The following is a 23992-nucleotide window of genomic DNA, read 5'->3' as shown; positions in this document are numbered from 1 at the left end:
ACCAAAGGGCTTTTGTTTATTTGTCTTACTCTATCGATACACATACACACACACACACACATACACTACTGGAAATTAAAACGGAAATTTTGAAAATATTTATTAATGGACTAAAAATATAACAATGATAAATCCATTAGATCCTAACAAAAACAGTACTTTATGAAAAATAACTATGTTTTCCAAAATAAAAGAAGATATAGTGAGAAGTGTAGAGCTGTTTTACCTTTTTGTAAATCTCTTTAATGTCATGTCTGTGCAAATCTAATAGAAGACAGTTGGATTCTCATTTCTGCCTTTAAGCCCAATCTGTTGTGATATGTTGTATTGGTTGTAGTATATGAAGAAAGTCTGGCCTCACGTGGATATAGATGGACAGCCTTTTCAGGTAATGGTGGATGCTTTTGACTACACCAAGACTTACACAAGTGATGATTTCTTAAAGGTTAGCCGAAACCCTTTCAATGAACTTTTCATGTTCTGCTGTATTAAAATTGCTTAGTCCATCTTGCATTTGAATAGATCTTTATACAGGGCTTGTAACATCACACACTGGACTTTGAAAAACATCAGTTTACTGAGTTATGCAGGTTTTCCATATCTTGACACATTTCATCACACAATACCAAGAAAAAATACTCGTTAACATTACCACAGATCTCATTTGGGAAGTCGTTAAGTATACTTTCTTAAAAGTATGTTTGAGAAGTTGTCAAGCTCATGGGGGCAGACACAAGTTTTCCAAAAATCCTAATTTTCTCTTGAAAGCTAGAATTTTATCACTGGCAACAAATACTGCCAGTCATTTTTCTTCAAGTGACAAGCTGACTTTGTTCTTTTTTTGAGAAAACATCTGCCAAATACTCAAGTCTAGATAGCCATAGTTTGTCAGACATTCTTTCAAACAAGCGGCTAGTTCAGCTTGTAACTCAAATAATTGCACAAGTGTTTTCTCTTGAGACAATCATCACACTTTAGTTTTAGCAGAAGAGCTTTATTTTCCCTTCTGTGTCACACAGAATCTTAAAAAGATATGCATTCAAGTGTTGAGACTTAATAAACATAATAATTTGTATTGCTTCGAGGACATTCTTCAGTGAAAATGGCATTTTGCTTTGTTTCTTTATTGTGGGTGTGTAGTGGTGAGGAATATGGGTTCTAATACAGTTTGGTGCCACTGTCTTGATTAATAATTAGGCACAAGGAGTCTTAGCCTCCACTGCTTTTGCAGCATTATTTCAAAGTCAATACAATAAAAAAAGTCAAATATCATCTTAATACTACAAAAAGAAATCTGATCTTGTGGACTCCCTGAAAGATTCTTGAGCCCCTCAGGGTCTATGGACCACCTTGGAAAACACCGTTCTAAAAAGTGTTTGATTAAATATTCTTGAATCCATCAATGAATGAATAAAACTTCATATTAAGCAGGGAGGTTCTAGAAAGGTTTACTGGATAAGATACCTTTTCAGTTGGGCAATCAAGACCACATAGGAGGTTTAAAGGTTGGGAGGAGTACAAACAAAGATTCAGAGCTAGAAATGTGCAGGGAACCTTCCTGGAACAGAAGCAGAAGAAAATAGAACTTCAGATGACCAGCACCTCCCATGTAGCAAAGCATGTTCACGCCCATCATGTCTGTCAACTCCCACAACAGCCCAGTGAGATTAAGTGTCATCATCGTCCTTGTTCTGATGAGGAAACTGAGGTCAGTCTGGAAGCTCTCTGAAGGCAGAAACCATGTATGTTTTCTTCACTAATAATACTCAAAACCCACACAGTGACCAGCACATCAAAGGCACACAATACATATTCACTGAATAAATAAACAAATGAGGCTCAGGGAAATGAACTGTCTGCTCAGGATCACACATCTGGAAAGTGGTGACTCCAGGACTGAACCCAGGTCTTCTGGCACCAAACTCCACGTTGTTCTCGCCATACCCTGAGGCCTTCAAAGTGATAAAAACCAGGGCCGTGCTGCTATGGGGAGCTTGGATGTCAGTACTAGTGGTTTATGAACTGAGGGATTTTTAGTAAAGGATTTACATGATCACATTTGTGCTGTAGAGGATCAAGCCCAGCGGGATCTGGGAAGGCTTGGAGTGGAGAGGGACAGGAGGAGAGACACATTAGGATTCTTTCAGTGGTCTACGTGAAAAGCATGACCTAATTCTGACACTTAACTGTGTGAATTTGGAAAGTTACTCTTCCTGTTTGATCCTTACCTTCCTTATCTGCAGAATGGAATAATGTTGGGTTGGCCAAAAAGTTCCTTCGAGTTTTTCCATGACATGTTCGAAACGCACTTTTTGGCCAACCCAATAATAATATATAATTTCACAGAGTGATCTTGAGTGTTAAATGAAAAAGAAGCACACAAAGCAACACCACAGTTCTTGGCTCCGTATTAGCTACAAAAAAAAAAAAAAAAAAAAAGAAGGAAGGGTGAGAGGGAGGGAGGGTGGGTGCAGGAAAAGAAGGAAGAAGGGGAAAAAGGCGGGGGGTGGGGCGAGGAAAGGAAGGGGAAGAAAAAACAGGGAGGAGAAGGAAGTATCTGTTGAATGCCCAAGTGAACGTGGGCAGTGCCAGAGGGAGAGAGAATCTATTAAGCCCTGCTTGTGGTTTCTTAAGACAATAATAAGAGAGAATAAGAAAGAAGATCATTCTACGGTTTCAAGCCTGGGGGACCATAAGAATGAGCTGATAGGCAGGTACCACAGGGCATCCAAGTGGAGGTGCCAAGGAGGCTGGCTCTGTGGATGCCGAAGGGCCAGACTTCCAAGAAAGATGCAGACAGTCAGGGAAGGGCAGAGTAAAGGATCGATTAATGTCTATGGGACATGCGGCTCGGTAAATGAGGGCAAAGGGGAAAAAGGAGAAAACCGGATCAGAGACACAAAAAGGAAGCACGTGCTTTAAAACACACATCAGCTCCCAACCCTTGTCTGCAAGGCACATTTAGGCTCTCCCATCTCCAGCCCGCCACTCCCGCTCCGTCAAACCTGACATTTGACGCGTTCACAACACCAGACTTCTCATACACTGTCCTCACTGTCTGAAAGGCATTCACTGCTCTTCCCCAGAAGCATAGTTTCTCGAAGAGTGGTACTTGTGATTTTTAAGGTCATATGTTAATATTACATATGTAATATTAAAAACAAAACAATTACGGAGAGCAGTGTTCAGAGTGGTACTTTTGAAGCTCTGGTTCCGTCATCACCCCCTGGGTTAGTCCTGCCTCTCTCCGCCCTGCTGCTGTGTCCTCTGAGCCCCACCACACACTTGCCTCTCCTGGCTCGTTTCCTAGGTTTGCTGGACCTTGTTCCTTCTGCCCACCACTCTTCTGCTGTAGTAGAAAGAGGTGTGTCTCTTCCCTGAGATGTGACCCTGTCCTGGAAGTCTCAGATGCTCAGTCCCACTCAGTTGGCTGAGTGGGCCAGGAAAACAGATAGAGAAGGTCCCATTAGAGGAGCCGCAGGCAGAGGACGGGATACCACAGGCCAGAGGTGTGGGGAGAGACCAAGAATGGCAGGTCCAGAGGAAGCTAGTGGGTTTCACAAGTAGAAGACTATTAGGGATCTAAAGCATGCACTCTCATCAGAAGGGGTATTGCTCACTCCCCCTCCCCAATGTGGGTGCAAACTGGCTCTTGGGGGGGAGTAAAAAATTCTTAATATGACAATGGTTTGTGGCCCTCTAAACCTCAACCCTACATAATAAAATGTGTGTTCCTTAACATTTAATTTAATTAAACCAATGAACTTAAACTTATTTTACTCTTTCTGCTATGGGGTGATAATGAAAAAAGGTTGGGAAGCACTGATCTAGAAGGTGATTCAGTGAAAGGGGTGAGAGGAGAGCACCCTGTAAGGACTGAAGGCAGAAGGGAACGGTGGAGGAAACTGCAGTGATAATGCCCTTTTGCTCCTTCCCTTCAAGATAGATCAAGAGGGTAAGCCTCTTGATCTATAACCACAGAGTACTTAAACACGTCAGGCCCTGCAGGAAGTACTGTACCTGTAGTGTTTTACTTTTATCTTCACAACAGCCTTCTGAAGTTATGTTCCCTTTTTAAAGATGCTTAGAGAATGTAGGTAGCTTATCCAAGGACCCATGAGTGGTCAGTGGTAAATGATGCAAGTTTAGTCCGTAGCCCAGGTTGGACACATTGTAACTATAGCAGAGCTGGCAGGACTGGACACATATGTGCGGAGAGGGGAAGAAGTGTCTGCTACATGGTGAGTGTACCAAAAAAATGTTATTTGATATGAGACAGCGGAGAAGCGAAAACGCAATTGGGAGAGGAGACAATTGACGGGGAAGGAATCCAGGTGACTGGACGTGACAGCCTCCGGCAGCAGAGCAGGGCGGGAGGAAGGAAGCGCAGAAAGCGGGTTCAGGGCTGGGGGAGGTGATGGGGCAGGGCCTGGGGGACAGAAGGAGTGGACAAATCCTGTCCTCACCGGGGCCGGCAGCTGAGGGCAGACTGCACGAGTCCCTGGCGGAATCAATCCACACCACTGCATTACTCTCTGCAGCAATCTTCTCGAATGAGAATCTGTTCATATTATGTCTCCCTCCTCTTTCCTCAAGGCCCAGATTTAGAAAAGGACACCTTGCTTTAGTGAAATAATTCCCAATCTTTTCTAGATGACTTCTTGCCATCAGAAACAAGAAACAAAACAACTTCCCAGGCCATTAGTAATAGTAGCTGTCGTTCCAGGGCCCATTGTGTGAGAAAATGCTCGCTCCACGTTAACTGTGTCCAGCTGAGACACTTAATATGACTTCACAGTGCCTTTATCACAAAAATGCATGTGTACAACAGACATCCAATATGTGAGACATTCAGTCTGCGGGCCATGCAGACTGGATCTGCAAACCCCATCCCCATCTTGGACCACAGGTTGGGAACAAGTGGTCTACAAGAAAGGCACGTGACATCCTAGATGGGGAAGGGGTCTGGCATTACCCAGACCTCCGTTCAAATTCCAGCTCTCTGATGCCCAGCAATTTAATGATGGGTAAGTGATTGAAACTTCAGTTTGCAATGCCTTGGTTTTCACCTTTGTAAAATGGGGATAGTCGTATAAGGTTCTTAGCTTCAAATGGGACTGAATTTATCACATGTAACACAGTACCTGACACAGAAGAGGTAGTTATTATGATTACGTAAGTTCTCTACAATCAACCAGTGGTTCAGTTTTCAAAGTGTGGTCCCTGGACCAGCAGCATCAGCACCAACTGGCAACTGGTTAGAAATGCAATTTTCAATGCAGACGCACTGACTCACAGTACTACGTGTTTTAACAAGTCCTCCAGGTGACTCTGGTGCTAAAATTTGAGAAACACTGCTCTACAGTACTGGTTTTCAACTTAAAAAAAAATAAGCCGAGGAATCCCTTCTACAAAAGGTTCTTCAGCAGGTTGATTTGTGAAATATGAATATTTTAAAAAATTTATTTATTTTTATGTATTAATTTTGTATTAATTTTTGACTGCATTGGGTCTTCGTTGCTGTGTGTGGGTTTTCTCTAGTTGTGGCGAGCGGGGGCTACTCTTCATTGCGGTGTGTGGGCTTCTCATTGTGGTGGCTTCTCTCGTTGTGGAGCACGGGCTCTAGGCATGCGGGCTTCAATAGCTGTGGCACACGGGCTCCGTAGTTGTGGCTTGCGGGCTCTAGAGCACAGGCTCAGTAGTTGTGGCACACAGGCTTAGTTGCTCCGTGGCATGTGGGATCTTCCCAGACCAGGGCTTGAACCCATGTCCCCTGCACTGGCAGGCGGATTCTTAACCACTGTGCCACCAGGGAAACCCCAAATATGAATATTTGAGACAGCTCTGAAGGTTCTGGGTAGGGAGAGCTCCGACAAGATCCTGCCTCATTCCCCGCAGCCATCCCGAGGGACCTCAGGGGCGGGAAACAGGGGTCTCTGGCTTAGTTACAGACGCTACAATTTTGGGTGGCACCACTGAAAGAATTAAAAGACTCAACACGACACTAAACCATTCAACCATAATCACAAGGCACACCCAGCTGCAGTAAAATAATGCTTCCCGGGGTTTCCACGGCATCTGCAGCTAAGCCACTTCGCCCTGGGTCACCCCCCCGCAAGAGTCACCCTCCAACACTGACCGCACTGCTGGCCCTACCCGGCTGTCTCATGTGCTTGGGGGCAAACTTCCCACGATCACCAACCTAGCCGTCTTTCTTTGGCCCCAGCTTCATGTTTCACTGCCTGCTACTCAGAGCAAGTTTTACTCCACTCACAGCAGGCTAGAAGACCTACTTATCCCGTGGTAGCGCAAGTACATTTTATGCCTTGATCAAAATGTGGTGGCACACTTCTGAAGAGACTCGAGGCCCGCCAGTGAGCTGTGGGCGTGCCAGTGGCGAATCACCACCTGGGAACAAGGTTTGAGAACCACTGATGGAGAGGCTATCACTAAGGAGCCCTGAGAGGGTTTTATCTGTTTACTGACGATTATATTCCACACGGGGCTTACGTAGGCTGCCGTGAGAAAAGGAGCACAAGGAAGAGAAGCCGAGAGGGGAGCCACAGTTCCCAAGAGAGGGGATCCACTTCGTTTTCTCAGATGAAACAGCTGACTATGCAGAGACAGATGAGGGAATGCCACGTTCAGCAAGATTATTAGGAAAAACTAGCACCCACTGATCAAATCAGTCATCTGTCATCAGGACAATGTCTCCCAGCTTGTATTTCATAGGGGTTGCGTGGTATTTGTCTCCACTCTGGCCATGAGGATCACCTCGACACAGTAAGTTCATCACCTGCGGCACCTTAGAGAAAAGAAAACCCACCCACGACTTGTGTCAAAGCCAAAAATATTTCCAGACACCAAAGACCATTTTTAAAAGAAAGCTTTCAAAGGGATTTCTTCTCACTGACTTCCTACTCTAAGACTCTCCCGATATTACTGAGATGAGGGAGCAGCTAACTTCAGGTGACAGATGAGGAAACTGAGGCAGAGGTAGGCTAAGTACCCTTCCAAAGGTCACACTGCTGATCAGTGGAGAGCCACGTCTGCACACGATGAGACTTTGGAGGGAGATACAATCCAAGCCACTACTTCACAGAGGACCCACCTTTCATCCAGAAAGAGGGGGTGACTGGCGAAGGCTGACTCTCCGGGGTTGGCACAAGACCAAGTGCACCTGAGCCACCGGAAAGGTGAGCCTCTCGCCCTGTGAGAATAAGGTAGGAGGTAAGGACAGGCCTTTTTCTCCTCCTCAATGTCTCCAAGGCTGGACTGTCCAAAATGGTTGTCACTAGCCATATGCAGCTATAAACATTTGAATTTTAATTAATTAAAATGAAATAAAGCAAAAAAAATACAACTCGGTTTCACTAGTTACATTTCAAGTGCTCAGGAACCACATGCGGCCGGTGGCTACCATCCTGGACAGACTGAACATTTCCATCCTGCAGAAAGTCCTACTGCACAGAGTTGCTCTAAAGACACACTTATGACAGGTGTGTAGTTGGGGAGACCAGGCAGCTGGACCTGGAGCCAAGAGTCCCAGGGGGTGCCACCAATTAGTTCTACAAACTCAGGCCAACCTCTGGCCCTCAGTTTCCTCATTTGTAAAAAGCAGGAGTTGGGCTCCACGATCACCATGGCCCATTTCCACTGTAACCTTCCTTAATTCTGTACCAAAAACTCCCGATGGTAGGCTCCTAACTCTCCCCACTCTTCTTCCCTAGGACCTCCTGGCTGAACCTGTATCAAATTAGAGCAAGAGAACAATGGACCTGGACTTAATTATTTCTTGTAGAAGCACAGTCACTGAATGAGAATTAAATAACATCCTTCTAATTACTTCAAGGGTTAACAGGAGAAATGGCCACAAGAACAGTCTCTCCAAATGTTCCCCAGGAATAACTGCTGAAGATACTCGGGAATCTATCTCCAGTGTTCCTCACGTAAGGACCTACATGGCAAATCTGTTGGCGTTTAGGGCCAGAAAAAAGCATATTTCTCCAGAAAACATTTCATTGCACCACAGAATGAAAACTACATTGTTCACTCTGACTTGGGGGGAGCTGGTGGCGAGGTATTGGTTTCTCAGAGCAACAGATGATTGGGGCCCTTCCGCCCAGCACCTGCATCAATGACGTCTCTTGCACAGAGGTCCTGACAGCTTCCGGCTGTTGCTCTGCCCCACTGACTGTACAGTTTCAACAGAGGTTGCATCTAACACTTTTTGAAAGTACAGCTGGAATTACAACACGTTTAAAAAATAAATAGCTTAATGATCTTCCCACTATACTATATTGTAGAAATACAAATTTGGAGTACTGTGAGAATTAAAAACATGGACTTCAAATCATTGGGCTGAACAGAATTACCTATTCTGGCAGGATTCTCAAAAGGCTGGCCTGGAAGAACTTTAACATCCCCCTCCCTACCACTGTCTCCATCAGACCTTCCAATTAGATTAAACTCCAATTAATTAAAAGAACAATGGCAAACGTTTATTGGGCGTCTAGTTTACTCAGTGTCAGGCACAGTTCTATGCACTTTATATATGTTCACTTACTTACGCCTCACAACAACCCCAGGAAGAAGGTGCAATATCATCTCCATCTTCCAGGAGAGGAAACTGAGGCACTGAAAGGTGAAGTAACTTGTTTAAGGTCACACAGTAGCAAGTGGCAGCGCTGGGATTAGTCTCTGCCAGTCAGGCTCCTCCTCTCTGCCACTGCAGGAACCCTTTTTTCAATATGGACAGTAAACACTGTCTCACTTTATAAAGTATAAATTTTAAAACATCTTTAGAAAACATTAGAAAAACATGCAAAGTAAAAAAAAAAAAAATTGTTCTTGTTTAGCAAACACAACTTCCAGATTTGTCCCCTCATACCCCTTGTAGCCTGCCAGCCCTGAGCCTTTCCTGTTTAGAAATTCTGGAGAACGCCAACACTTTAATTCTGTCCTTTTCCAACATTTACTCTAAACTTCCTCAGCATTGTTTTCTGGTGAAAGAACCAAAACGCACGCATTCAATGCAACCGTCACCCAAAAGCCTATTAACAATCAGCAAAGCTGTTCCTACCTATTACGACGCCATATTTAACAAGGGCAAGTCCCAGATAATAAAAAGACAATTGAGCTGAGAACTGATAATTCCAGTCTTTGCAGCTGTCATGAGTCAGTTTAAAAACAAATTCACATGAGTGATTGCTGGGCTCTTTATAAACATGGTACCTGCCAGGAAGCAGTTCCACTTTCTCTTCTCTGGACTTTCTGTCCTCCGATACATGCGGACTCTGTTAAGCCTCAGGTTTTACAATGCTTTTATGCACTTCTATGTTTTATATGCTTCTCAGGACAATCTTCTGTGGACGATAAAAGAAAAGTCTCTGAAAGGTACTAGAAAATTAACACTTAAGGAGTTAGGTGCGTTTTTTGTTGTTGTTGCTTTTTTTTTTTTTTAGTACCAGAGATCAGCATGGTATAGTCTAACAGAAACAGGTTTGAATTCTGGCTTTGTTCCTCATGAGCTGTGCAGCCTTGGACAAATTACTGAACCTCTCTGAGTTGTAGTTTCCTCTTCCGTAAAGTGAACTAATTATACCTCCTTTATAAGGTTGTAACACTTGGTCAAAAGCAGGCACACAAGAACGTTACTTCCCTCTCCTTCTCATTGTCAAAGCTGTAAAAAGTGAAGTTAGTTTCAAAACCAAGGAGCACTCCTGAGATTCCATTTTTCATTTTAATTTGGCACGTGACCATAAAAGTTCCCGAGGGACTCTCACTTTCAGATGCTTCTGGAAAGCATTACCATACGGAAGGCTTCTAGCTCTCAAGGGGGAATGGGGAAATCTATGGGGAATGGACATTCAATCCAAAAAAACCTCTCTCTCAAAATGAAATTGTATTTGTATCCAGCGAAACAAACCCACAAATCATTTCTGTGAATGTGAATTTTACAGGTCACCTTCCCTCACAATTTTTCCTTTACTAAATCCCTGATAAAAATAAAATATGCTACTGGACATAAAACAGAACGAATGTTGATCATTAAAGCCATTTCCAGTCAAAAGTCAAGAGCCTGCAATATGCTCCTCAAAAACACTAAATTGTTCCTAGGCTCCACGTGACGAACCCGGCCATGAGTAACACACGTTGAACATGACTCGTGAGTAACATGAGTTGAGCGGATTCCCTTTCTCCAGAAAACTATCCATGGGGTGGTGTGATTTGCCAGAGAGAGAGGCCTGGACCGAGAGCCCTCTCGCACCCAGAGGTGCCGTGCTCTTCCACTGTGGGTGACTGTGTCCAAATGGGAATGGTGACACTGTCCCTTCAAAGATGCTCCTTTCTGTTTTCACCTAACAGGATACACCGATAATTTGTTCATTAGTGGGAAGAGCTGGATTAGACAGCTCAAGGGTACAGCTCAGCATGTTTCAAGGAAGGGGCTCTGCGAGCTGATGCGGAGAGAGGATTTATCGCCAAGGCTGCTCCCAGACCCCATAGTTAGATGAGGAAATGAGCCAGAGGCCGTAAGACTCACTGACAGCCAAGTCACGGCTTCTCCTCACGTCAATCATCCGCACTGCAGAGAACCAGCCTTACCTCGGGCATCAAGAAGGCCACCCTCGGGGCACCCCTACCAACCCTTCACTGTGCACTTGGGGCCACCTGGGAGCTTTACAGGAATGGCCACCCTTGGGTCCCCTGCCCGCGGGGCTGACTTCACAGGTCTGGGTGCAGCCAGGGCTCCTCTCTGATTGTTAAAAATCACTCTCCAGCTGATGCCAATATGCAGACAAGTCTGCAAACCATGACCCTGGGCTCTTCTGCTTTCCAGGCTACCTGAGCCACTAGATCCTATTCCCTTTGTGAATTCTTTTCCTTTTTTTCCTAATGAAAGAATAAAAAAAAAATGTACGAAGTCATAAATTTTAAACTTTTCTCAAGAAAGTTTGAGGTCAGAGTCCTCGTTGTGAATTCACCACCCTGCCCTGCCTCCACAATAAAGACTACAACCCAATCGAAGTGATTAGAGCACAGAAGATATTCCTCAGCAGAGCGTAAAGGGTGTCCCTTTCATAGAGGGTGTGAAGGGAGACGCATCAAGATGTTTCTGGAGGGAAAAAGAAGTCTAAGAAAGCTTCACTGCCTTTGGATAGCCTTACAAGAGTTTTCCCAACTCTCCAACCTCTTGACTTCACTGGGCTCCTCCTCCTTGACTCATCCCTGTAGCCTTGTTACAAATCACTCACTCTTAGACAAGGCCCTCCCTCTCTCCTCCATTCTCCAGCAGCCTCCTGCCTGCCACAGGCTGCCTCTGTCCCCCACTTCCACCCCAGGTTTCTAGGTGGACGCTCACTGCCAACGGTGTGACCCATAAATACCATTGGGGCAGCAGTGAGCGAGATGGGTGGGGAGAGAGGGTGTGTCTAGAGGTCTCTCCAGGCCTGGTTCCTGCCTACTCAGCCATCCTGATACAGGTGGGACCAGGTGATAGGAGCTTCTGAGTCTGGCCGGCAGCCAGACATACCCCCAGCTCACAGGGTGGACTTGACAAGGCAGCACAAAACAGGAAAACAAGAGACGTAAGGTTCTAATCTCACCTCTGCCCTTCACTAGCTCCCTGACCTTAGGCAAGTAACAGAAACTTTAGAGTCTCAGTTTCCCCATCTGCAAAGTGGAAACTAATGTTTGCCCAGTGTTTTAGTCCATTCAGGCTGCTATAACAAAAATGCCATACACTGGGTGTCTTAAACAACAAACATTTATTTCTTACAGTTCTGGAGGCTGGAAGTCCAAGATCAAGTTTCTGGTAGATTCAGTGTCTGGTGAGAGCCTACTTCCAGGTTCACAGATGGCCATCCTCTCACTGTGTCCCCATATGGCGGAAGGGGCAAGGCAGCTCCCTGGGGCTTCTTCTGTAAGTGCAGTAACCCTATTCATGAGGGCTCCACACTCATGACCTAATTACCACCCAAAGGCCCCTCCTCCTAATATCCTCATACTGTGGGGATTAGGATTTCAACCTACGAATTTTGGGAGGACATAAACATTCAGTCCATAACAACCAGACTCTTCACAAAGCTTTTTGACAAGAAGTGCTCAAATTTAAATACAATATAAATTCTCTAAATATTCATTGAGTCTTCTATGAGTTGAACGTTGTCTGCCACTGGCAATAGACAGAGGAAAAAATGTCACTGGCTTCAAGAGGTACAGTACATTCTGGAGGGGAGGCAGAGACATGCAGGTAAAACTACACAATTCAATGTAATAATCAGTGTGCTGGTTGAAAAGCCTGCCACGGGAAACCCAGACAAGGGAAAGTTTAAATATGTCCCCGAGATAGGGGTAGGAAGGGTAGGGGAATAAAGGTAACCGCAAGAGTGATAAGGTCTAACATTTATGGAGCTGTATATGTCAGGCTCAGTTCTAAACACATTATGTATATAGTAATTTCAGGCGAGCCTCAAAACAGTCTTGTGAGGTAGAATGGTATTGCTATCCCCATTTTACAGATGAGGAATCTGAAGTTCAGAGAGTGCTATGGTTTGAATGTGTCTCCTCAAAATTCAAGTTGAAATCCTAAACCCAATGTAATAGTATTTGGGGGTGGGGCCTTGGAAGGTGATTAGGTCATGAGGGTGAAGTCTTCATAAATGGGATTGCTGCCCTTATAAAAGAGACCCCATACAAGTGATATAATATTCTCTAGTTCCATCCATTTTGCTGCAAATGGCAATATTTTATTCTTTTTTATGGCTGAGTAATACTCCCGTGTGTGTACATTACACCTTCTTAAGCCAATCATCACAATATTGTAAATCTATACTTCAATAAAAATTAAATAGACCCCACACAGTGAGAAGACTGCTGTCTATGAACCCAGAAGTAGGCTCTCATCAGACACTGAACTTGCAGGTGTCTTGATCTTGGACTTTCCAGCCTCCAGAACTCTGAGAAATAAATTTCCATCATTTATAAGCCACTCAGTCTATGGTATTTTGTTATAGCAGCCTGACAGACGGAGAGTCAGTCATTCAAAGTCACATGACTAGTGAGTGGTAGCTCTGGGCTTTGGACCTGGGCTTGACCTCAGGACCTGGATCTTCAGTTTTTGATGACACTTCCTCCATTGTACCTGTGAAACCATATCCCAGCTCCCAAGTCATTGCCCGGCCAAGGGAAAGTCAGACACACCTTCCTCTGTACTTCACACGTCTTTATTCACACAGCTCTCTAACCCTCCCATCCTATTATCATTGTTTTTGTGTCTGTTCACACGTGGCCCGCACCCCCATTAGTTTGGTGGTCCTTAAGGGCAGGAGCAGAATGCATCAAGTGCCTCGTAAACAGCTGGTATTTAATAAATGTTTTCTTAATGGGTGAAAGAAAGAACAAAATTATTCTAGGTTTCAAAACACAGGCAAAAACTCACTGGGTAGTTGGAGGGAAACTTCCTCAAAGTAGAGGCAGTATCTTACTCACTCTTATATCCCCAGAACCTAGCACTTATAGGTGCTGCGTAAATGTGTAATAAACTCTGGGCAGAGGAAACAGCGTGAAGAAATCCAGAGAGATTTAAGGCTACACAGTGAATATGGGTAACCTGGCCAGGATGAATCAACTAGCTGGGATGTGTGGGAACAGGGAAGTGCTTTTCAAACTATCCTTGGCGAAAGATCAGCTTTTCAGTTTTATTTCTAATTCACCATCGACCAATACTTTTATAAGATGCAATAAAAAGAACTGATAGAAAAATGAAATATAAAATGCAAGCCAAATTTTTCATTAGATTCAGGAGATGTAAAACTTGCTATGAAAATGTCTAAATGTGTTCTCTCCACGTGGGTACTTAGCTAGCGTCGGACCATTAGCGAAGAGTCTGTCCGCACAGCAAGCTTTGTGCGGCACTGAGAGGGTGGGAGGATGAGGTGCAGAGCAGTAGGGAAGGTGAGCTACAGTCGTGGTATCAAGGACTGTGGGTTAATAATGTTCATGGAGGGCTTTGTGTGTGCCAGGCACTGTCCTAAGTGCTCCATGCATATAACTCATTTAAATTCCACAACCTATCTGTGAGGTTGGTGCTTATTACACCCATTTTAGAGATGGGGACACTGAGGCACAAGGCAACTAAATAACTCTTCCAAGATTCCAGAGCACGTAAGAAGCACAGGCAGCCTTGAACCTGTACAGTGTGAAGCCTTAACCACTAGCCTGTGATGCCTTTGGGGAGCTGCCAGACAGGAAGTGACATATTCAAACCCATGTTTTAGAAAAATCACCCTGGTGGCAGCGTGCAGGGGAAAGGTCAGTTAGGAAGCCACGGTGACAATCTGGACGGGAGGCAGTGGGGGTAGAGGAGAGCAGACCAGGCATGCGGACTAGTTTGGAAGTGGATGTGGCAGGGTATGGTGGAGGCCAGGGGCATCTGAGCTGGAGGGAGGGGAAGAGGAGGGAGGGGTTTCAGAGGACTCAGGGGTCCAGAGCTTGGCATCCTGGGTGGATGGGGATGTCTACAGACTTAAAGAAGGCAGGAAGAAAAGCAGGCTTTGAGGGCAAGATGATGAGGTTGGTTTTCAAGAATGTCTACCTGAATCTGAAGAGCCTAAGATAATCTGCAGTTGTGTCTTGGGAAAATGCTGCAGACTGCAATCTTAGAGTAGTTTACTGCATTCAGGTAGCTACTATTTTTACTCCAGTTCTGCTAAACCACTCTCCTCCTCTTCTCCCTTCCCCTTTGCCCCAGTTACACTTAAAATAGTTTAAAAAGCAGAAATTCCCCAGTGCTAACTCTCCTCCCTTTGAAAGCCACACACAGTATATAAAAGTGTTCTGGTCACCAATTCCAATTTGTGGTGGAGGCTTCCAAACTACCAAGCAATTCTTGACACCAGCTGAGTGTCCCACAGTTCAACTCAATTTTGACATATCTACCTGGAGATAGCATCGGATTCCACAGGTTAAGGGCTCAGGGCGGCTCACAGAACTTAGAGAAACATTATACTTACTAGATCACTAGGTTTATTATAAAAGGATATGACTCAGGAAGAGCCAGATGGAAGAGATGCAGAGGGCAAGGTGCAGGGAAAGGGCACGGAGCTTCCATGCCCTCTCGGAGGGGACCACTTTTCCCATAGCTCCACTTGTTCATTAACCGGAAGCTTTCCTAACCCTGTCCTTTTGAGTTTTTATGGAGGCCTCATTACATAGCTACGACTGATTACATCACTGGCCATGGGTGACTGATTCAACCTTCAGCCCCTCTCCCTGCCCTGGAGGTCTGAGGGGTGGGACCAAAAGTTCCACCCTTCTAATCACATGGTTGTGTCCCAGGAAAACATCCCCCATCCTTAGGTGTGGTCCCAAAGTCACCTCAATAACAGATCAAAAGACACCTTTATCGCTCTCATCACTTGGGAAATTCCAAAGGTTTCAGGAACTATACAAAGATCGTATATATATTTCTCATTGTAAGTCACAATACTGTTCACAGCTGTATCCTCACAGAGTTGGTAACTGATAAATACCTGTTGCATGAAAAAAGATCTTTTTTGTGTTTATTGAAAACTGGAAAAAAGGATGAAGAGAGAGGACCTTTCTCCTTGATAAGCTAAACAGTTAAGAGCAAAGAAACATCTGAGTACAAGAGAGACACATCTCAGGGCAATGCCTCTTCCCCTGTGTTCCCTTCCCTTCCAGGAGGCCACCGCCTCCAGCCCACACACCTGGTGGACACCGGGACAGGTAATATGGTGCCACAAAGAGCACTGACTGCACAGCCAGCAGACCTGGATTCAAAGCAAGATGCCGCCACCACCACTTACTACTGCTGAGCTCCTAAGCAGTATTCAACCTCCCTGAACCTGCTTCCCCACCTGTAAATGGAGCCAGTACTGCCTACTTCAGAGGGCTACTGCAAGGCCTGAGAAGTGTGTAAAGGTCCTAGCACATGTCGGCACATAGATGTCACTCAAGGAGTAACTATCACCATCACTGTCATCAAATTAGCTGCCCGCACACTACACTCTCTCAATTAGTGTTTGTCAAGTGCATCTAACTGGGAGAGTAACTTCAACTGAAGTTAAAGGTGATGGGCATTATATGAGCACTGTGATCATACTATTAATTATAATAATAATAGTTAATGCCTGAGCACTTACTATTGACACCCTGAATGCTTTACATACATTAGCTCTTTAATTTTTAAACCAAAGATAGTATTTAATCAATTCTAAGAAACATATTCTGTTCACATTTTAACATCCCTGATAGTAGGATGACTGCAGTAGTCAGAATGGCGCACCAAAGCTGTCCCTGCCCTAATCTCTGAAACCTATGAATATGTTATGTTACACAGCAAAAAGGACTTTGCAGATGTAGTTAAGGGAGAGTAGGCTGGAATATCCAGGTGGGCCCAATCGAAGCAAATGAGCCCTAAAAGCAGAGAACTCTCTCTGGCTGGAAGCAGAGGGATGGAGGAGAGGGGGCGTCAAAGAGATTCCAGGCATGAGAAGGACTCATCACCTGAGATGTAGGGTCCAAGTGCAAGGACCCAGGAGAGGTCTCTGAGAGCTGAGGGTGGCCCACCGCTGACAGCCATCAACGAGGCAAGAACCTCAATCCTACAACTGCAAGGAACTGGATTCTACCAACAACCTGAACGACCCTGCAAATGGATTCTTCCCAGAACCTCCCAATAAGATTTCGGACTTGTAAAACCCAGAGCAGAGAAACCAGCTAAAACCGTGATGACTTGTGATGTCAGAACCGTGAGATAATACATGTGTGTTGCTTTAAGTGGCTGAATTTGTGGTAATCTGTTATGGCAGCCATAGAAAACGAACACATTCTTAGGATTAATGGGAGCCACAGCTGAATTGGCGGCAATTTCCCTTTTCTTTCTTAGCGGCTCATAAAATAACGGCACATCTCATAATTGACAGCACCTTAGATTTGTTGAAATATCGTGTCATTACCTTTATTCTGCAAATGGGAAAGCAGAGGCTCTTCGAGGTCAGGTGACTTGCCCAGGTGAATCAGACTGCAAGCCTGAGCTCTTAAGCCATCACGCACACCGTCAGAGGGTGCGCAAGGGCTGGAGCATCCTGCCCAAAGGCCAAGGAATGGCTAACGTGACCCCCAGACCGGGCCCCTGGCTAACATGGGATCACTAACATGGCTGACCACAAAGACCCAGCCAGGTCCATAAGGCGGCTACCCTCAGCAGCATTCATTTATCCACTGATGGAGCGCTCCAAGGTGCAGATACCCTTCTAGGTCCTGGGCTAGAACAACAGACCAAGAGCCTGTTCTTACAGAGCTGAGACTACAGTGCAGGAGCTCAGCACCACAGCGACAGGAGCACTGGAAGGAAAACAAAGCATCCAGAGAGCTGAAAACCCAACTTCACAAGGTAATAATCCACACATTTTGGAGCTCAAAAGAGAGGTTTTTGATCTTCCACTGGGGGTGGAAGATCATAGCGTCCTTTCTAGAGATTTCATGGGCCTCTTCTAAATGTGGGAATTCTGAGAAGGAGAATTTGTTGTGGTGCTGGGGTTTTGCCTGTTTTGGTTTTTTTCTCTTTTTTTTGATGGAGATGGAGGCTAACTTTATACAGGACTGCCTCATTTGAATTTCTAAAAGCAAAAAATAAAAAAATAAGCCACACACAGTCATCTTTTCCCTCAACCAAAATTTCTCTTTCGGTGGATTTCATTTTTAAGAAGATGAAAATTAATTTTATATTAAAAAAGCATCCCAAGAGCTGACTGAGAGAGCACCTCAAAAAGAAGGGGCTGGGCTTCCCTGGTGGCGCAGTGGTTGAGAGTCTACCTGCCGATGCAGGGGACACGGGTTCGTGCCCCGGTCTGGGAAGATCCCACATGCCGCGGAACGGCTGGGCCCGTGAGCCATGGCCGCTAAGCCTGTGCGTCCGGAGCCGGTGCTCTGCAACGGGAGAGGCCACAACAGTGAGAGGCCCGCGTACCGCAAAAAAAAAAGAAAAAAGAAAGATGACTCTGTGGAACTCCAACCCTGCACCCTTCGTCGAACCCTGAACTCTGGCCAGTCTCTTTACCTTGTACTTTTACTTCCCTCTTTTCTTTCACCCTGGAAATAAGAGTAGACAGCTCTCTGATGGTTAAATCAAAGGGCGAACAGGAGCCCTATTCAGCAGGTCAGCAGGTACACACACAAAAAAATGTGGCATGTATGACCTTTCAGGAGATGCATATGAAAGGAAAAATATAGATTTCTTAGAAGATTTTGCAGGAAATGCCATTGGAGTTTATATATTCTCAATCTCTCTTGTTTTTGTTTGAGAGGGAGAAATTCTAGACTAGAAGGTCATCTTCATAATGGTTTTGGAGAAGCCGCAGTTTAATGATACCATTAGCCGAAAACTATTTATAAATCAGACATTAGCAACTGGCATAAAACCCTACTTTCCACTTCTCTCGAATTTGCACTGACAATCTGGCAGCCCACTCTACCCTTGGGCCCAAAAGAGCTATCACATTCTTAAGTCTGTATTTTAGAGATTCTGACAGTGGTGTAGGCAAGAGGCTTAGCTTCAGGAGGAAAGGTCAATAAACGCCCACGGGGGGATCGGCAGGCCTGGACTGCCCACAGGAGAAGATGTACAAACAGCCCCAATCCTCTCACTCACTCACAATTCGAAAAATTTAACCAACCCTAATTACCATTTCTCATCAATGAGATTAGCAAAAATAAAAAGAGCTGACACCCTCCGTGCGTTGGGGCTATGGGGAGACAGGCCATCTGATACGCTGCTGAGCAGAGGGCAAAATGAGCCAACCCTTCCCAAGGGGCTGACAGGGCCCTGCGAGTCAGCAGTCCCGCTCCTGGGAATCAATCCTCTAGGTCCACCCGCACAAAAGCAAGATGAAACCTTTATTTGTTGCAGTGCCGTGGGTAATAGCGAAAGACTGGGAACAATTCAAAGGTCCAGCCTTAGGGGACTGGTCGAATAAACCATGCTACGTCTACACAATGGAAAACGAGCGTGCTGATAGAGATCTCCAGGACAGACTGCTAATTTTAAAAAGCAAGACACAGAACAGTATATATACCACTTTTTGTGAAAGAAAGGGGAAGCATTAAATACACACACACACACACACACACACGCACACACACATGCACACTCTCGTTTGCTCGTATTTACAAGTTGCAGCCTGCAGAGAATGTGGAAAAGGCTTGGATGGGAGCAAGATTTCTCAGTGTTTACCTTTTTATATGGGGGTAAACCATATAAATACGTTACCAATTTTTTAAAAATGAAGAGGTTGTATAAACCATTTTTCACAGGAGTGTGAAGAATAGGACAATCCCAGCTTGGAAGAGACAAAGCTGAGGAGGCTTCTGGGAAACCTGGGTTGAGGCAGGTGAATTCTCACGTTGGCATCAGTAAATCAGAGGAACCTGGATCCAGAGCTCAGGAGGCGCGCATGGAGAGGTGGTCTCTGCCCTGTGTGATATCACCTGCTGGGTGTGGGTGTCCCTGAGCCCCTTGACATTTATTACAGCAGGAGAAGTCAGAGAACTGGAGGTGAATGGGAGGCAAAGGCAGAAACATGAGGATTCCCTCCCAGGCAGCATGCCAGGCACATTTATTTGCTTTCTGGATTTGGACAGTAATGGCTGAAGCATGCTGCTCATCAAATATTTATGTCAAAAAAGAGGGCAAAGCATGTGCCGGAATATTCTGCTTAATTCAACAGAGAGATATTCCTGAAAAGTTGAGAATCCTGGAATTTTGTAAAATCAAATCATATCATAAATGCAACAGGTAAGTTTGCTCTCTCAAGAAATTCTGTGAGGGACTTCCCTGGTGGCGCAGTAGTTAAGAATCCGCCTGCCAAGGCAGGGGACGTGGGCTCGATCCCAGGTCCAAGAAGATCCCACATGCCATGGAGCAACTAAGCCCATGTGCCACAACTACTGAGCCTGTGCTCTAGAGCCCGCGAGCCGCAACTACTGAGCCCACGTGCTGCAACTACTGAAGCCCATGTGCCTAGAGCCTGTGCTCCACAACGAGAAGCCCGCGCACCGCAATGAAGAGTAGTCCCTGCTCGCCACAACTAGAGAAAGCCCGCACGCAGCAGCAAAAACCCAACGCAGCCAAAATAAAGAACGAAAGAAGTTCTGTGGGAAATCCTTATTAGGAATTGTTATCTCCTGCTAGTCCTGTTTTGGGAATCTGAGTTTGCCTGAAGAAAGCTGCATTTAACCAGCCTAAATGGGAAAGGCGTTCACGTTTCTGCACCTTTGGGCATTTTTCACAAGGTGTGGCCTCTACATAAAACAGCAGAAGGCCAAGGTCCTAAGTGCAAGCCAGCACCTCTATGCACAGAACCACTGTCTTAGCAGTTTGACCCACTAAACATGGCTGATCCTACCTGCTGTGCGGATTGCCCCTCAGGAGGGGAGCCAAGAGGAGGTTAACTCTGAGAGTCTGCTTTCTAAAGGATCAACCTGAAACAGAGGCATGCAAGCAGCAGCTGGCACTGCAAGGGACACAGACAAACCCCCTTCCTCAGCTGTCAGTGGCTTTAGCAACGAGGCTCCCCACTTCTTACCCTAAACTAGAAAAGTCTTTCTACACAAGAAGCAGCCACTCATAGGTAAATTCCAAAGGCTCCTGCAGCCAGTGTCCTTTGCATCCTGTCCCCAAGAGGAGGGCCCACAGCTGGTCAATAAACACCATGGATCCCTTTGTCCATTCCCAGGAGGCACCACTGCAGAAGCCCCGCAGGTACCAGGCAATGCTGAGCACGTTTGTTGGTGCTGGACTCAGAGTAAACAACGCCAACGACCCCTCAAGTGCTGGGCTTTACCCGCCCCTTAGGAAATGATGAACTAAAGAGGAAGAAGCCTGTCACAGGGAACACGCACCACTGAATGTGCCTTTCCTAGTAGATACCATCACTTTTACTTTTGATTAAAAAGAACACTGGCTCATCCACTTCACTGGCACACACTACAGAGAATGTGGTTTTATTCCTTCATTCCACTGGCGTTTATTAAGTACCTACTACGTGCCAGACTCAGCCGGCTCATGTCATTTTGAGGGTTATTGTGGCTGCTTATTAATCTGTGCTGCCAGACTGTGCCTTTGTGTGACTTAGGAAAAGGCCACCCCTCCAAGTGCACCCAGCCTTGCAGGCTTGACGGAGTCAGAATGAAGTGCCCCCTCCTCCTGGCAGAGGCAGTTCTAGCCCAGGACACATAGTTTTTGGAGAGATCTGAGCCCCACTTAACTTCCTTGGCCAGCTAGTCTTGTGCAGTGAACAATCTGTACAAGAGTTCAAAGCAGCCCTGTCAAGAAGTCACAATCCAACTCTTCTGCTTCTTGGCCAGACATTCAACCTTCCCCTGACAACTTGTCTGAGCAGCCAATCATGACCTTACATGCCCACATGAAGCCTCATGGTCTAATGTGCAGGTCACGGTCTAACATTGCAAAAGGTCTGGGTAGTTCAGGTACAGGACAGGCACCAAGTCTGCTGGCTTCAACACTTTTCCAATTTGCCTGAGGTTCTGGTTGAATAAACCTGGTGTGATGGTTTCATATCAATAAAGTCCTCACTACGCCTCGATAAAGGCCAAGCAGCTTTTGGATCCTGATCCCTCTTTCCATCCTTAGATTTGTTTAGCTCACACCGAGAGCTAAACTGCCATCATTCGTCTCTGAAAAGCAGGCAAACTTTGAGGTCACTGCAAGCTTGGGAATCTTAGTCAAAGGGCTCCAGTGCAGGGGGGCTAAAGGTTTCATGTCCAGTGCTCAGGGACATCTTGGCTGGTAGCATCTGTATCTAAGTAAAAGCCTGATTATTCTACATGGGTGAAGTTAAGATTCTACCCCCACGGGCTCATGTGGGTTTGCACACGGCCATTGGGGATGAAGGCAATGCTCTCTACGTGGCACGCAAGCGCGGCGATGACCACTGATTCAGAGCCCACCCAGGGAGCATTTGTGATGACAGCAACCCAAGTTAAATCAGAACTTATGCTCCTCTTCTCAGTCAACCACGGGGATACTATGTCAGTTACGTGACACTGACTGCAAGAGGAATGGTAGTCTATTCTGTAAGAAAGCAAATGGAATATAAGGCCTCCCGACCCTCTGGCCCCAAAGTCACGTGCTTACAATCAATGAATGTGAAAAATTACAAAAGACTCTTAGCAACTGATTCACTAAAGCAGACCTAAAAGAAAATCTTCTTTGAGCTACTAATTCTCCAGCAGAGGTGAAAATATCAGAAGTCTTTTAACAGTCTACAACACCCTGGTTTTTATTATACAGTAATCCTCCAAAATACAGACCCATTAAGAGAAGACAAAAACCCCCCTTGTCAGGGGATGGCAACCAGACATGGTTTAATTTAATTTTTAATTAAATTAAAAAATTTTAAATTTTTTAAATTTTGCAAAAAAATTTCACTTTTACGACACCCAATAAAGCCTGACGCAATAAACCAGACATTTAAGTGACTCTAGAAATGATTTTCAAGAGACTGGGCACTAAATGTAATAATCCACCTAGAAGTAATCTTCAGTCAAATCACCTCCACCCTCTGCCCTGGGTCCAAAGCACCGGCCTAACCGCTCTTCCCTTTATTCCTGAGAGAGAAGCAGGGAGACAGGACCTGTCGGTGGGAGCTGGCTCTAGAGCAGGACTCAGCTGGTGGCCCCATCTCCGCTCAAGGCCCTCTTGGGGAATCCAGGCATGGGAGAGACTGACTCTACAGATCCCTTCAGGCCTGCTGGGTCTCTGAGGCAATTCTGGAAGCTTCGATTTGACTTCTATGGCTGCAGAGGGCAAGAAGCCCAATGAGCCCAATGGCAAGGCACTGGTAATACTCCTCAGGCCGGCCATCTCACCCCCAAGAGGAGCCCTCTCCTCCTGTTTCTGTTGGTTTGAGTTACAGCTTCTAAACGAAACTTCCTCCATAAGGAAGCACCTTTAGCTGGAAGCACCTCCACTGCAGCTCCCTGGCAGAGCTCTTAGTGCCCAGTATATGGAGTCAGAACAACTCTGGGTCACATCCTCATCTTGCCGCTTAGGGAGCCTCAGCTTTCTCACCTGGGCTGCTGTGAGGACTGGTCAAGATCATAAATGTAAAGGGGTTAGACTGGGGCCTAGGATGTAGAACAGCTCCATAAATGGAGTCACACGACTGTGCTGAAGGTATATTTTTTTACCTATTGAACTCTCCCATTAAACTAATGGCAGGTATGTCTTCTTTGTGACTGTCTTAGAGGCCTCTGACACGCGGCAGGTGCTGTATACACACAGCTCCTCGATGCAGGGCTGGGACATGAGGGATCTGGGAAGTGACAGTTTCCATAAAGTCAAGGTTGGTGAACTGCGTCTGCAGGCAAACCCAAATTTCAAACATCTCTTAATTAGATAAACCTGCAAACTTCCAAAAGGGCCTCTCTTTTACTGCTAAATAGTTCTCACATGTAACTCAAAGACCTTCGATTGCTATGCAAGCTGGTGTTTTTTCTAAAACAAAACCAAAATCCTGCTATTTGAAGCTAACAAAACCAGGTTTTACTGAGTAATTGTTACACCAATGGATTATCTTTTATTTTCTATACATGCTCATTGGCGAAAATATGGGGAGAAGCACCACAATCCCACGATCCATTTGTCTGTACTTTCTTTTCTATGCATAATTTTTTTTTTTTTTTTTTTTTTTTGCGGTACGCAGGCCTCTCACTGTTGTGGCCTCTCCCGTTGCGGAGCACAGGCTCCGGACGCACAGGCTCAGCGGCCATGGCTCACGGGCCCAGCCGCTCCGCAGTATGTGGGATCTTCCCGGACAGGGGCACGAACCCGTGTCCCCTGCATCGGCAGGCGGACTCTCAACCACTGCGCCACCAGGGAAGCCCATAAATTTTTTTTTTATTAGTTGTAAGTGTAATAATGCACTGTAACTGGGCACACCAC

General features: G+C 45.5%; 1 protein-coding gene across 3 annotated transcripts in view; it reads right to left on the bottom strand.

Moving 5' to 3' along the window:
* The window catches only part of GNG12 (G protein subunit gamma 12), a 124095-nt gene that overhangs the window by 95646 nt on the left and 4457 nt on the right, over window positions 1–23992 (bottom strand). The window contains exon 1 of one of the 3 annotated variants that reach the window (XM_049699494.1): window positions 9235–9302. The exons of the other annotated variants lie outside the window; for them this stretch is intronic. The gene's annotated coding sequence lies outside the window, so the exon portion shown is untranslated. Of the gene's footprint in view, window positions 1–9234; window positions 9303–23992 lie in introns of those variants that run through there. 3 annotated transcript variants of the gene reach the window in all.

This window comes from Orcinus orca, chromosome 1 (assembly GCF_937001465.1).
Source record: "Orcinus orca chromosome 1, mOrcOrc1.1, whole genome shotgun sequence".
In the NCBI taxonomy this organism is placed as follows: Eukaryota; Metazoa; Chordata; class Mammalia; order Artiodactyla; family Delphinidae; genus Orcinus; species Orcinus orca.
This window is presented reverse-complemented; position numbering and strand designations above follow the sequence as displayed.